At 41.6% G+C, this 13,202-nt stretch overlaps 2 long non-coding RNA genes across 3 annotated transcripts; both read left to right on the top strand.

Annotated features, from left to right (window-relative positions):
* Positions 1-2: 2 nt before the first annotated feature.
* LOC108714860 lies at positions 3-7,250 on the top strand. Of its 2 annotated transcripts, none has more exons than XR_001935419.2 (3): positions 3-97; positions 6,310-6,506; positions 7,141-7,250. It is a non-coding gene; the product is annotated as an uncharacterized LOC108714860 (long non-coding RNA). The 2 variants fall into 2 exon arrangements; XR_001935420.2 differs by having other exon boundaries at positions 7,079-7,250.
* An 849-nt stretch (positions 7,251-8,099) lies between these two features.
* LOC108714859 lies at positions 8,100-10,412 on the top strand. Its single transcript, XR_001935418.2, has 3 exons — positions 8,100-8,196; positions 9,587-9,747; positions 10,207-10,412. It is a non-coding gene; the product is annotated as an uncharacterized LOC108714859 (long non-coding RNA).
* The last annotated feature ends 2,790 nt before the right edge of the window (positions 10,413-13,202 follow it).

The raw sequence follows: 13,202 nt of genomic DNA, 5'->3' as shown, positions 1-13,202 counted from the left end.
ACAGTGTGGAGAGGGAGAGAGGAGAGGGAAGCAAGTAAAAGGGCTGTTGAAGAAGGAGCGCTGGAAGAGTGTGGGCGAATGACTCGAGAACGTGAAGGTAAAAAGGATAGGGGAAACAGCTGCTTAGTGACTGACAATATAGACAGTTCAGGAAGAAGGATTCCGTACTGTATAGAAAGGGAAAGTTGCGTAGGAGAATGGTACAACACAGACACTGAAACTAAGTGCCTCGGATACTTACTGACTAAATAAGTAACAGTTCTAGCCACCTTGTCCTTTGCTTAAGCTCTCCATGTGTTGTGTTTCACAGGGCTCTCTCTCTTGTAACACTTCCAACATTCAATTCCCTGTGTCACAAGATATAAATGTTTGCTTGAGAGGCAATCAGAGGAGGGGCTCATAGGCTAAGGATCCCCCTACCCCCTTCTTTTAACTTTACCTTAACTAAATCCTAACATTTCAATTAAATAAAAACACAAACACATGAATAGTGGCAAAATCTGTGGAGGTCACGTTCTTTATTTACAAATTCACAAAGGACTAGGCACCCCTGACCCACAGCTGCGGCTCCTATCATTTCCTCTGGGCCTCCGCCCATACCTTTACCGACTTACAAGGGAGCAGAGATTCAGGGGCAAAACGCACTCTGTGACCTACGGTTACCCATCCTCTTGCTCCCTATCATGTGCAATAGTGGCGCTAACCCAGCCTCTCAGCTGAACTCAGACAAGACCGTGCAGTCTCAGTCTGATCCACGCTAGTGACTCTCCAAGGGTAGGCCTGCACTGTAAATCTCACCATTTCCGGAGCCGTGCTGACGCCCAATGTGGAACCGCAGCTGCGTCAGGGGAAAGACTATCGTTGACCTACACAGACAATGGCATTCCAGAGGAAGGCGAAAAACTCAGGAGCTTATAGCCGATTTGCAACCTGATGAAAAATTCCTTCCTGACCCCTCTAAGGCGATCGGTTCCTAGAACCCTGGAGTACCATATTTCGCGTCCCATCTTCTCCTAGGGTGGGAGGGTGGGAGACAAAAACAAAAGTTAATGCCCGGCTCTCCTGCTCTGCTTCACCTTTTAACCCCCTAAACCACCCCCACGGCACTCCCCTCAGCTCCCTCCTCCCGCCCCCCTTTGTTCCCGCCGAAACTTACCAAGCCCATTGTTCTAGCCAAAAAGGGGGGTGGAGGGGTAGGAGTGAGTGAGTGCCTCTCGACCCGTACAAACCAGGGGGAGGGGGCCCCAGCCTAACTTCATTCGGCCCCACTAAGGGCCTCTTTCCCACTAGGGTGAATATCCATGGGAATAGTTCTATAATACACAAAAGCCATGAATATCTTGTAAATTATATTCTTATAAATGGTGAGTTCTGATGTCATTTCTGTCACATGACTCACTAAAACTTGTGTTTTATAATAAACTAGACATTAAGCCCGTTAAATTAACGGGCGCTAGAACATATGTAGTCAAACATTTATAAAAACAGAATTGTTCTAGGTTGGCAAACGGTAACGTATTTACGTTTTTCAGACTATCACCCACAATGGTAAAACACACCACAGCGTAAGGGTGCGAAGTTGCGCGTCTATCTACGTCGCTAGCGTAAATGTGCCAGAGACGGTCCGTGGGGCACATGCGTAGTGGCGCAATCCCACGGACACAGGGACTGAACGCAGAGATACTTCAACTTTATTATATAAGGATAAAGTTGAAGTGTCTCTGCGTCCAGTCCCTGTGTCCGTGGGATTGCGCTACTGCGCATGTGCCCCACGGGACGCAGAGACACTTCAACTTATAACGTCACAATCAGCCATTAGCTCCTCAGCTTCACGCCTCCCCTTCCATTTCCTGGTCACGTGGCTGCGCCGTCCAACGTACGGCACGTCCAATCAGGCTGACGATATCACGTGGTGCCGCCCCCGTCTCCCTCCCTGCCCAACTGGCTGCTATATCCCGGCATCCCTTGCGCCCGCCTCTTTCTCTTTCCGGTAACCAAGATGTCTAAGAGAAGGTGAGGGCTGAGCGCTTGTGACTTAAATCCGTCGTCATCTGCCGCTTTATTCGCGTTGCTGATGGCTGAAATGATGTGAGGCCTCTTTCTGTTCCCCACTCTCTCCCCTCGTGACCATGTCCATATGAGCGATAGTGGGAAGTCTGGGAGCTGCGGGGAAACCTTAAATGTCCTGGGAATCTCTTGCTGATGTTCTGAGGGGAAGCCATGTTTTATCTACCGTCACATTTCTCTTACATTCATGGGCTACAGTGACTTTATATTGACTGGGTGTATATATATATATATATATATATATATATATATATATATATATATATATATTTGTTATTGTGTGTAATGTGTGTGTGCATAATTATGTTTGTGTGTGTGTGTATACACACACACCAGCGGGCCCCGGGCCCCCCAGTGCGACCCTGCTCCAGGGCCCCCCGCCCCCTACTGTGCCGCACCGAGTTCGGCCGCCGCCATGCGCATGCGGCGCTTCTCGTGCGCATGCGCAAGCAGCGCTTCTCGTGCGCATGCGCGAGCGGCGCTTCTCGTGCGCATGCGCGAGCGGCGATGCGCATCGGTGAATTCTTTTTCTCCAAAATTTTAATATGTAGAGGGGGTCTGGCCCGGCACTGCAAGGGAGGGAGACAGGGGGGGCGGCACCACATGATGTCGTCAGCCTGATTGGACGTGTCGTACGTTGGACGGCGCAGCCAATGGAAGGGGAGGCGTGAAGCTGAGGAGCTGATTGTGACGTTATAATTTGAAGTGTCTCTGCGTCCTGTGGGGCACATGCGCAGTAGCGCAATCCCACGGACACAGGGACTGGACGCAGAGACACTTCAACTTTATTATATAGGATAAAGTACCCCCAGTTCCATGACCTGTATAAAAACACTCGGCCTTTGGCGTCGTTCTTTTATATGGTCATGAAACTCCTCGGTAACTTATAATATCCTTATAATTTACAAGAGGGGTACTTTATTCGCTATAAATAACAAACAAAAAAACAAACAAATACCAAAAATTATTGTAGACGTGATATCTATATTGGCTAACAATAAAAATACATTGCAAGCTTTTGGAACACCAGGGCCCCTTCGTCAGGCAAAATACAAATGAAAGCTAGAAAGGCACAGCATATATACTGTTAGATCAGTGAAAGGTATTCATGGGCAATACATTAGGAAGTTACAGATAGCTAGAGATAAATTGTAGAGATAATGCAATGAATTAGGGTGGGTTGTAAATAGTCCAGGAGTCTGGATTCAGTCAGGTCACATAGTGTGACATGAAACCTGACCCTAAATTAAGGCCCTGTCTTAGGGTAGGGACACACTGGACGATTTGTCGCCAACGTTTTAAAAAAGTAAATCGCGGCGACAAGACGATCGTCTTTTTTGAACAGACGATTCACAGCGACTATTGGCACAGAGCGATTTGTATCCCATTACTCTGTGCGGTACGTGCTCCACCCAAACCGGAAACGGTTTGTGCTTCCCGCTGTAACCTGGCGTCTTTACGTTCTTGCGTCTTGCGTCATTGCGTTCGCATTGTAATTTAAATACAATTGCTGCTACTTATCTGTATGTGTGTGCGTGTCTAGGAGATTTCAGTGCTTTTCTAAGTACATGCTATTTCTGATAAATCGCTCGGAAAAGGGTCTCAGTGCGTTTTGGAGCTACAGGCGATTCACAAACGCGCTGTGGGCACAGGAGCTGGCGTCTTTCATTTGGTTTTGTTCAGAGACAAAACGAGCGATTTGCTTTTTAAAAACGTTGGCGACAAATCGTCCAGTGTGTCCCTACCCTAAATGTGTTAAATAACTCCCTACATTTGAATTCATAAATCTTCCTTTCCTGTTCAGTTTTAAAGTTCCCTTTTAGAATTAAGACCAGCATGTCCTGAAGACTGTGATTTTGACTGCAGAAGTGTTGCCCCACTGGTGTACATGATTTGGTGTTGATTTTATGTCTGTGATGGTTCATCCTTGTGCGCAATTACCACAGTTTTTGTTTTATTCACTATATAAACAGTGACTAATGATGTCATCACTTATAAACGGTGAGTAGTGATGTAATTTTTTCACATGACTCACTAAAACTTGTATATTATAATAAATAAAGTGCCCCCTATTGTAAAATATAAGGATATTAGAAGTAACCTCGTATGATATGGTCATGGAACTCCTCGGTGTACTTTATTCACTATATTATCACCCACACCATCCTCAGTTACCTGAGGCAGCCTTTGCACCCCTCAATGCACTCCAGCTATCTAGCATGTTTGTACACAATTCCTAGGGAGCAAGATTTACAGCACAAAAAGTGCTGTGTCTGTGACGTAGAGATGTCCACTTCCTTGTTCCTTAGTTGTACACAATTTATTAGGCACAAGATGGGCTGTCTATGGGCAGAAAGCACAGTAAGAACCCTGTACTTAAAGGAACAGTAAAAAAAAATGAAAGTGTTTTAAAGTAATGAAAATATCATGTACTGTTGCCCTGCACTGGTAAAACTGATCTTTTTGCAGCAGCAGCAGTTTGCAGCAGTTTTACCAGTGCAGGCAACACTGCATTATATTTTCATTACTTTAAAACATTTCTATATTTTGACGTTACTGTTCCTTTAAAGGGGGGTCCACCTTAAAGTGATACTGACACTAAAAAACTACTTTTTAAAATATGAATGTACTTTAAACGTTACCTATAAGTAATTGTTATTTGACGTTACTAAACCTGACTGTTTTGCCAATCTGACTGTCCCATCTCAGCCTGTCAATTAAAATTTCTAATGCTAACGGACTCCTGCTGCACAAATATGGCAGTCCCCTCATAGGCGATCACAGGTAGTCAAATAGGTAATGTAAAAACATTGGGCAAATACTTAATGCCATAATAATAAGAAGCATGCAAAGTCAATTTTATGGTAGATGTACGAAAGGGATCATTATCTCTTTAATGTTATCTTTTAGCATGTTATAAAGTGGCTGTTTCTAAGTAACATTTCGATTGGTCTTCATTTTTTTTATAGTTTTTTAATTATTTGCCTTTTTCTTCCTACTGTCAAGCTTTCAAATGGGGGTCACTCACCTCAAAAAAAAAAAAAAAAAGCTCTGTAAGGCTACAAATGTATTGTTATTGGTACTTTTTATTACTCTTCTTTCTATTTAGGCCCTCTCCTATTCATATTCCAGTCTTTTATTCAAAGCGATGCATGGTTGCTAGGGTAATGTGGACTCTAGCAACCAGGTTGCTGAAATTGCAAACTGGATAGCTGCTGAATAAAAAAGCAAAATAACTCTAAAACCACAAATGATAAAAACCAACTGCTAATTGTCTCAGAATACCACTCTCAACCTCATATTAAAAGTTAACTCAAAGGTGAACAACCCTTTTAACTTTTGCTTAAACAAGCAACTAACAAAATTTCACTGGCCACTGGAGTGATATGATTGTTGGCATGAGATCAACCCAAACAACCATCACATAATGAGACCCTCATTTAGAGACCTGTACAAACAAGCTAAATTTATGGTTGGCAAGAAACTAATTATTTTGAGCAAGCTTATGTGGAACATTAGCAATAATTGGTGCTTTTCTGCTAATGATTGTATCTAAATCAAAACACATCGAAAATGGACACGTCTTAATTTTTTTTTCACCACAGTAAGGCACTGAGGGCACAATTGTAAGTTAAAGGGATTTGGTTATACTTTTTATTGTGTAGTTTTTATTCCTAAATTACACTGTTTACACTGCTAATAATTCACTCTACCATATAAAATTTCATTCCTAATCCAACAATGTATTTTTTATTTAGTTGTAATATTGGTGTATTGGCAGCCATCTCAGGTCATTTTGCCTGGTCATGTGCTTTCAGAAAGAGCCAGTGCGGCACTATGGAACTGCTTTCTGAGAGGCTATAGTTTCTCCTACTCAATGCTACAAAATGAGACATGGGTTTTTTCTATTGAGTGCTGTTTTTAAATGTACCAAGGAGCTGTTATCTGGTTACCTTCCCATTGTTCTGCTGATGGGCTGTTGGGGGAAAGGGAGGAGGGTGACATCTGGGGGCACCTGGGAAACTGACAATATGGCTAGCCCCATGTCAAATTTCAAAATTAAATTAAAAAAAGTAAAAACATATACTATATTGAAAAAAAACAGATTTCAGTGCAGAAGTTTGCTGATGCAGCACTATTAATTGAGACATTTTGAAAAAACATGTTTTCCCATAATAGTATCCCTTTACAGCAACAATATGTTTTCATTTAATATTTTTGTTGTTGTTTTCTTGTCTCAAGCCTATATATACGTAATGACAGATAATTCCCTACCGAGACGAGAAGGTTGAGCTCATAGTGAAGAATAATCACATCAGCAGTTACAGTTGCAACAGTAGACACATCTGGTTCTTGAACAGAATCTGGACAGAATCATATGTTCTCAGTGTCGCCACCAGTTCTGCAGTAGCTGCTACAACACCTTCCACCCAAGAAATGTGAGTACCTTCTTTGTTACACTTCAGTTTTACGATTGTTTTGTGGGCACAGCATTAAGAGAGACAGAAACAGGGTGGGGGGTGCAGAATATTAATTTAGACAATAGGGAAATATGTGTCATTCACCACTTGAATGAAGTCAGCCAACACTTGAAGCAAGAGCTGACAAGACAGATGATTTGTCTCACGCCTAAGGCATGTACACATGCTAAGATTCGGGGAGATTAAATTGCCCGGTGACAAATCTCCTCTTCTTCAGACGACTAATCTCCCGAAAAGCATTCCCGTTGGCTAGAATCTAAATCGCCCACGGAATGGCACTCGAAACGCCATCCCGCCGCCAATTTAGATTCTAGCTGGTGGAAGGGCTTTTCGGGGAATCCGAATCCCGAATCTTAGCATGTATCATCACCCTAAGGTTGCCACCTGGCCAATAAAAATGGTACCTGATGCCATAGATATTAATAGGGAAGATGGAAAAAAATGTAGGCAGGCCGTCATTTTTTTTCAGAAAAGGTAGCATCCCTTGCATTGAAGAATGATACTCATATTCTAAAATGATTCATTTACAGTTGTGGAACAAAATTAATTCACTGATGTCATCACAGCATTAACTCATATGTTATATTTCAAGAAATGTACAGTCCCTTCCTGTACAGTAAGGACGTCTCTCCATGCTCACCATCCTAGAGATTGTCTATTTTACCTACGAGATTGGGATGTGACACGTCTGCAGAGACTGCTTCAGGTAAGCAAACCATGTGACGTAAAAGGTTTTCTCTGTTCCATTTTAGTAGGGATAATTATTTATATTAGTTAAGAACATCTTGAAATGCACTGTGTGGTTTAAGAAGTTCTATTTATGCCAATGTGTGATTCTTTTTAGATTTGTACTCACAGTAACTAACTGCTAATTAAAGTGTGTCTTGACCTGTCTACTTTAAGCATTAAGGTGGCCATAGACGCACCAATAATATCGTACAAAATAAATTTTCATGTGATATTAGGTGCATGTATGGTGGGAGACGAGCCGACAGATATTGGCAGAAGACTTGGATGTCAGTCGGCTCGTTGATCGGGCTGTCCGGAAAATTTTGATCAGGCGCCTTTGAAGGCACCAGAACATCAGCCATAGTACGTGCTGAATAGTTAGATACAGGTAGAATTCTGTTGTTTCTACCTGTATATCTGACCCACATTGGCAATCTTTATATTCTGGCAAATCCCAAAGGGGCAGCTGTAAAATGCCACAGACCTTCACTATTGATTAGTCCTGTGGAGGACTGTTTGGGCTGAATCTCAGTGTGAACCTGACAATATTCATTCCTTCTGTACTCTGCTCTCCTATTATACTTTTACCACATTTGTGGGCATTCATCCTTACCCCATTGCTCTTCTTCCTTGCTCTCCTTTTTTGTTTACAGTTATTCTTTTATATTATTATTATTAAGTTATTTGCTATGTATGTTTTTTCCTTAATGCATTTATTCTTTCTTCACTCCTCACTGAGTGTTTATACTCTCTTGCTTTACTACAATCATTCTCTCTCTGCTTTTCTCTCATAATGATTTTTTGTTCCATTTTATTCTATTGGTGGGTGTCATGTGATGGAGCAAAAGGAGATACCTGATGGCCTTAGAGACGAATCATGTGGCAAATTAACACCTCCAGGATATGCTGGTTTGTGCGAGTAAGTATATGACTTTGCCATGGTATTGACTGTTGCATAAGATGAGTGGGTGGGGTTTGGTTAGATCATAGGCATTTATAATTGCTTCTCTGCAATTTTATTTTGCTATTGTCGGTGCATCTGTTAAGTGGGTTGTGTTCATTGGCAGGGCTAGAGTGGAGAAGGGGGGGGGGTCTGTTGTCCAGGGCCCAGGAAACTTTCAAACCAAAGAGCAGCGTAGTGTGAAGTTACGTTAATTGTAAAGTATATATTTACATTAAAATGTGTGCACTGTATATAACTTAAGCAAAAACTTACTTTAACTTGTCTAAAATCGTACATAGAATCTTATGTAACTTACATATTAAACAGTGATAAGGCAGAGCAACATGACAAGAGCAGGCAGGTGTATAGGGTTTAAACTTTGGGCAAACTGAATTAAAAAAAACTTTAGGTAAATTCCAATGACCACCAATGAATTGACTGATTTATTAGCACATGAATTAATCATTTTAACTATTTATATGAACTACTTAAAGTTTACACCGTTTTTTTGATGTAATACCAATATATAATGCATGACTTTGCCTGATTTTACATGTTCCCAGATTTAGCATAATTTTTTTCCTGATTCATCGGATGCCATTTCATATGTTCAGCTGCATGTTGATTTAAATGTTTTAAAGAAGGAAAGTCGTTTACCACTTGGGGGTGCCAAATGTTAGGTGCAAGTGAATGTATTTACTTACCTGAAACCCCGGGCCGGTGCTCCTATCAGCAGAAAACTGCACCGGCCTGGGGTTATTTCAGCGAGCACCACAGATCGCTTCTCTTCCGGCTTCTTCTTTCTTTAAATTCCCCTGGGTAAACACATGCACAGTAGAATGAAAAAGCAGACTTTTTAGTTAAAGATTGCTCCGTGGTGCTCACTGGTATAACCCTGGGCAGGAGCAGTTTTCTGCTGATAGGAGCCCTGGCCGGGGGTTTCAGGTAAGTAACTACATTCACTTGGGGTTGCCTAAAATTTGGAACCCCAAGTGGTAAACGACTTGCCTTCTCCTTTAATGTGCATGTGGATTTAAATGTTTGAGATGTTCTTTGTAATTTTTATGCAAAAGTTATGGTAGAATTAAGTACGTGTTGACCAATAAACACTGCACTTTCTGTAAAGTTCTATATATTGATATTGCCTTTAAAGAACTTTTAGTGTTTCTTATTATCACATGTTTGCAGCAACATATTTAGCAATGCTGTATGGGTGCATATAGTGTACATACCAATTTACATTGTACAAAGTAACCAAAACCTGAAAGAGCTTGAAAATATACGAACAATAAGTTGTGCTACCTCAAAATTCACACTTCACTCTGCTAATTACCGTTTACTCTCTCTCTCTCTCTCTGCATATCAGGTCTCATTATAAGGAATATCTTGTTAGCTGTATTAATGCTCGGTCTCTGGATCCATGTGTTCTCTATGATCTGGCTGAGACAGTGAATGCGCTACCTTCCTGTACTGCCTCTACAAGATCCCAGTGAGGATGAGGCCAGCTATAAAGAGCGTCTCCAGGGGGTAAGAAAGGAGAATATAGGGATGAAAATTATTTTGGGTATTGGATCTGTCCGATTCTACTATAAAGCTAATGCTTGTATCCCTATTTAACCTATTTTCCTGCCTTTTTTTCCTTTTTTGCAAACCCTTTTGGCAGCCTAAACCCGCGTAACTAGCTGTTACTGGGCCTGGCATGCATAGCAACTGTACCTCTGCCTGCTACCTCATGCACTAGCTCATGCACTGATATGGCAGGTGCACACATTTTTCGTTAGAATGTGGCTGGGGAGGGAGGATTTCTGTGCAGCAGACCCTGTGGTCTGAGTTATCCTGTTCCCCATGCCCCCTCATGACAGCGGGGTCTGCTTCACAGAAATCCTGAAGCAAATCTCTATTTTTACCTATATTTCTCTCTTCTTTTCTTTCTTCTCTGGTAATTAAAAATCACTCATCATGCCACTTCTTTCTTACCTCTTATAGGTGTTAATGTCGGAGGTTCCATTGAGCCTGAACATTCGGAAGCAGAATTAATGATTCCTGTTCTTGGAATTTCATTTACACATTTCTCTGGTAGTGCCATATAAAGAAGAACCTGTTTGTTATCTAAATCAACTTTAAAAAAGTTACACCAAAAAGATGTATGATTGTAATTACAAAATAAAATATATTAAATGTATCTACCAATATCTGAAATAATGGGTTCTACTTTTATTTTACCAGTACTCAACTTTTTTTTGCACAAAGGTTCATCTGTCAAACCTTTATGTGCATTGGCCAGGGCACTGCCATTAAATAAAATTATGATTGGTCACTGGCAAGCAAAGGTATTTTGTTCACCACTGTCCACACCTGAAACATTCTGTGATGTCCTTCTTTGCTCTAAACCAGCATCTCTTTAACATTTTGACTAAGCATCCTCATAGTCAACACCCAGAAAGTTAGGATTACTCGTGTTTTAAAGCATTACTGTTAAATATGTTTTCATTGCTGCAACAATACATAAGTGCAGAAAAATCAAATATTTTGTCTTCAGAATAGCACAACGCTAATGCTTTTATAGAGAGACTAACACAGCACACTGTACTTTTTAATTTAAAGTAGCACGAAAGGCTAAAATTAAGTAAGCTTCATCAGAAAGGTCTATATAAATACACCAGTAAACCCTCAAAGTAATGTTGCTCTGAGTCCTTTGTAGGGATGCACCGAATCCACTATTTTTGGTGCATCCCTAGTCCTTTGTCAAAAGAAATACAGCATTTCTTTCCTTCTGCTGTGTATATATGGGCCTCTGTATCAGACTTCCTCTTTTCAGCATAAACCTCTAGGGCTAGGGCTTGAGCATGCTCAGTTTGTTCCTCTCTACCCTTCCTCCCGTCCCTGCTGTAATCTGAGCTCAGATCTATGAGTAAGCAAGAAGAAATCCATCAGGAAGTGATGTCACACTAAGCTAATATGGCAGCTGATATACTAAACAAACAGAGAGAGCTTCTAGAGCTGTTTACTTAGGTATGGAAAATATAGTGTTACAGCTTGCACTATTGCTAATCTATTGGCTAAAACTGCTTTGGTAGCTTTCCTTCTCCTTTAACAATGCTTCACACTCAGCACCTGGGCAGTTTCACACGTGATTCAAATAAGTATTCAGATGGCATTGCCTAAACACTGCTCACTGATTGCTGCCAAAAAAAAAACCAAATTTATAAAATTATACACAGTAAAGAAAAATATTTGAAGATGGCTCCAAGTGGTTCAGTGATATAAGAAAGATTAAAATACTATAACATCCATTTAAAATGTTTCATGGGACCAGAAGAAAACTCTGTAAAATCCAGGAAATGCATTATGAATTATATATTGGTGGGAAAATTGAGGTTGTACTGCACAGAAGGGTGAATGCTATGATAATAAAATTATTTGATGAAAATTATGGCACTAAACTTGTTGATATGAGCAAACTTGCAAGACAAAGGTATTGGAATACTACAGAGCAGACGATCTTGGGCTGCAAACATTCTGTTTAGTTGACTGTGACTGACTCTCACTCTGTCTTAAAGTGCAGTCTTGTACTTTATGTGGGAATCATGGTGCAAAGATTAAAGAGGATACAGCAATTACTGGGATTTTTAAAAAGTGTTAGTTCACCTTTAACTTGTAGTATGATATAGATCAGTGCTGTCCGACTGGAAGCCTGCCCCTTGTGTGGCCCCCACATGAAAGTCTGCCTGCTGTGACTGCTTACCCTGTATAATCTTTAAAAGATATCACTACATAGTTACACACATTAACTGGCCCATGTATTGTTTAAACATTAAATTCAGATTGTAAAATCCTGCATTGTTCACACTTGTAACACCTCTATTGTTCACACCCCTAAAACCCTGTAGTGTTCACACCTTAAACCCAGCCTGGAAGTGCCCACATTGTTCACCTGTTGACAGCTCATACAAACTGCTGGAGGAGCACCAGCATTGTGTCACTGTATGTAGCACAGTATGAACTGTTCATCTTAGAGTGGTCTCCTGCTGCACTCTACCTGACTTATGCTCCCTTTTTGTGCCATACTCTGCCTACCCTATGTCCCCTGTGTATGCCCTACTTTGCCTGCCCTATGCTCCATGTGTGTGGCCTACTTTGCCTGCCCTATGCTCCATGTGTGTGCCATACTTTGCCTGCCCTATGCCCTGCCTGCTCACATATGAGTGATATCCCTGCAGTGAGCACCAACCATTTGGTTTTTGTTATACTACCGCCATTATCAGCCCTCTAACACGGACACCAAAAAAATTCCGAACCTAGGTACCACAGAAGTTGGACAGCACTGATGTAGACAATTATGTGTCATGCATGCAAAGGGGGACTTCAAATGGGTATTGGCAGGCCCAGACTGGGATTCAAAATAGGCTCTGGCATTTCATGTACACATAGGCCCCCACCATCTTAATAAATAGTGATTGTCTATGGCATCTTACAGCAGCCCCTTAGTCATTTGCCAATTGCCAGTTTGGGCCTAGGTACCAGCCACCAGAGAATTTACTTTGTCAGATGATTCTGACTTGCATGCCACTCAAGCTGTTCTGAGTTGTCATAAATGGATGTTAGGTGAGTTTATACAAGTTTTTTTTTTTATTGGCCCGGGATCGTGCTTTCATAACACCCAAGTGCAAGGTGCAGGTGTCCCCAGTGAGTCAGACAACAAGGGCATAGGTTCCAAAAAGAGCCCCAGGCCAAAAAGGCCAGAGCGGAGAAATAAAAGCCGTTAAGTGCATGTGCAAGACCCTTAGTGAGTCGGGCATCCCCCAAGGGGGCACAATTCCCCCAGCTTTTCTAATGCAACGGCCCCTGGCCAAAGGATCAAGAGTTTCTCCGAAGATACTACACTTGCGCTTGGTCAAAAGGTTTATACATAAATTGCAGAGGCATGCACTACCCAACCATGAGCCCCCTCAGGTCAAAATTTGACTAGACAACAGTCCCAT

This window comes from Xenopus laevis, chromosome 1L (genome assembly GCF_017654675.1).
Source record: "Xenopus laevis strain J_2021 chromosome 1L, Xenopus_laevis_v10.1, whole genome shotgun sequence".
In the NCBI taxonomy this organism is placed as follows: domain Eukaryota; kingdom Metazoa; phylum Chordata; class Amphibia; order Anura; family Pipidae; genus Xenopus; species Xenopus laevis.
The sequence above is the reverse complement of the archived record's forward strand: the minus strand, read 5'-3'. Positions and strand labels throughout refer to the sequence as shown.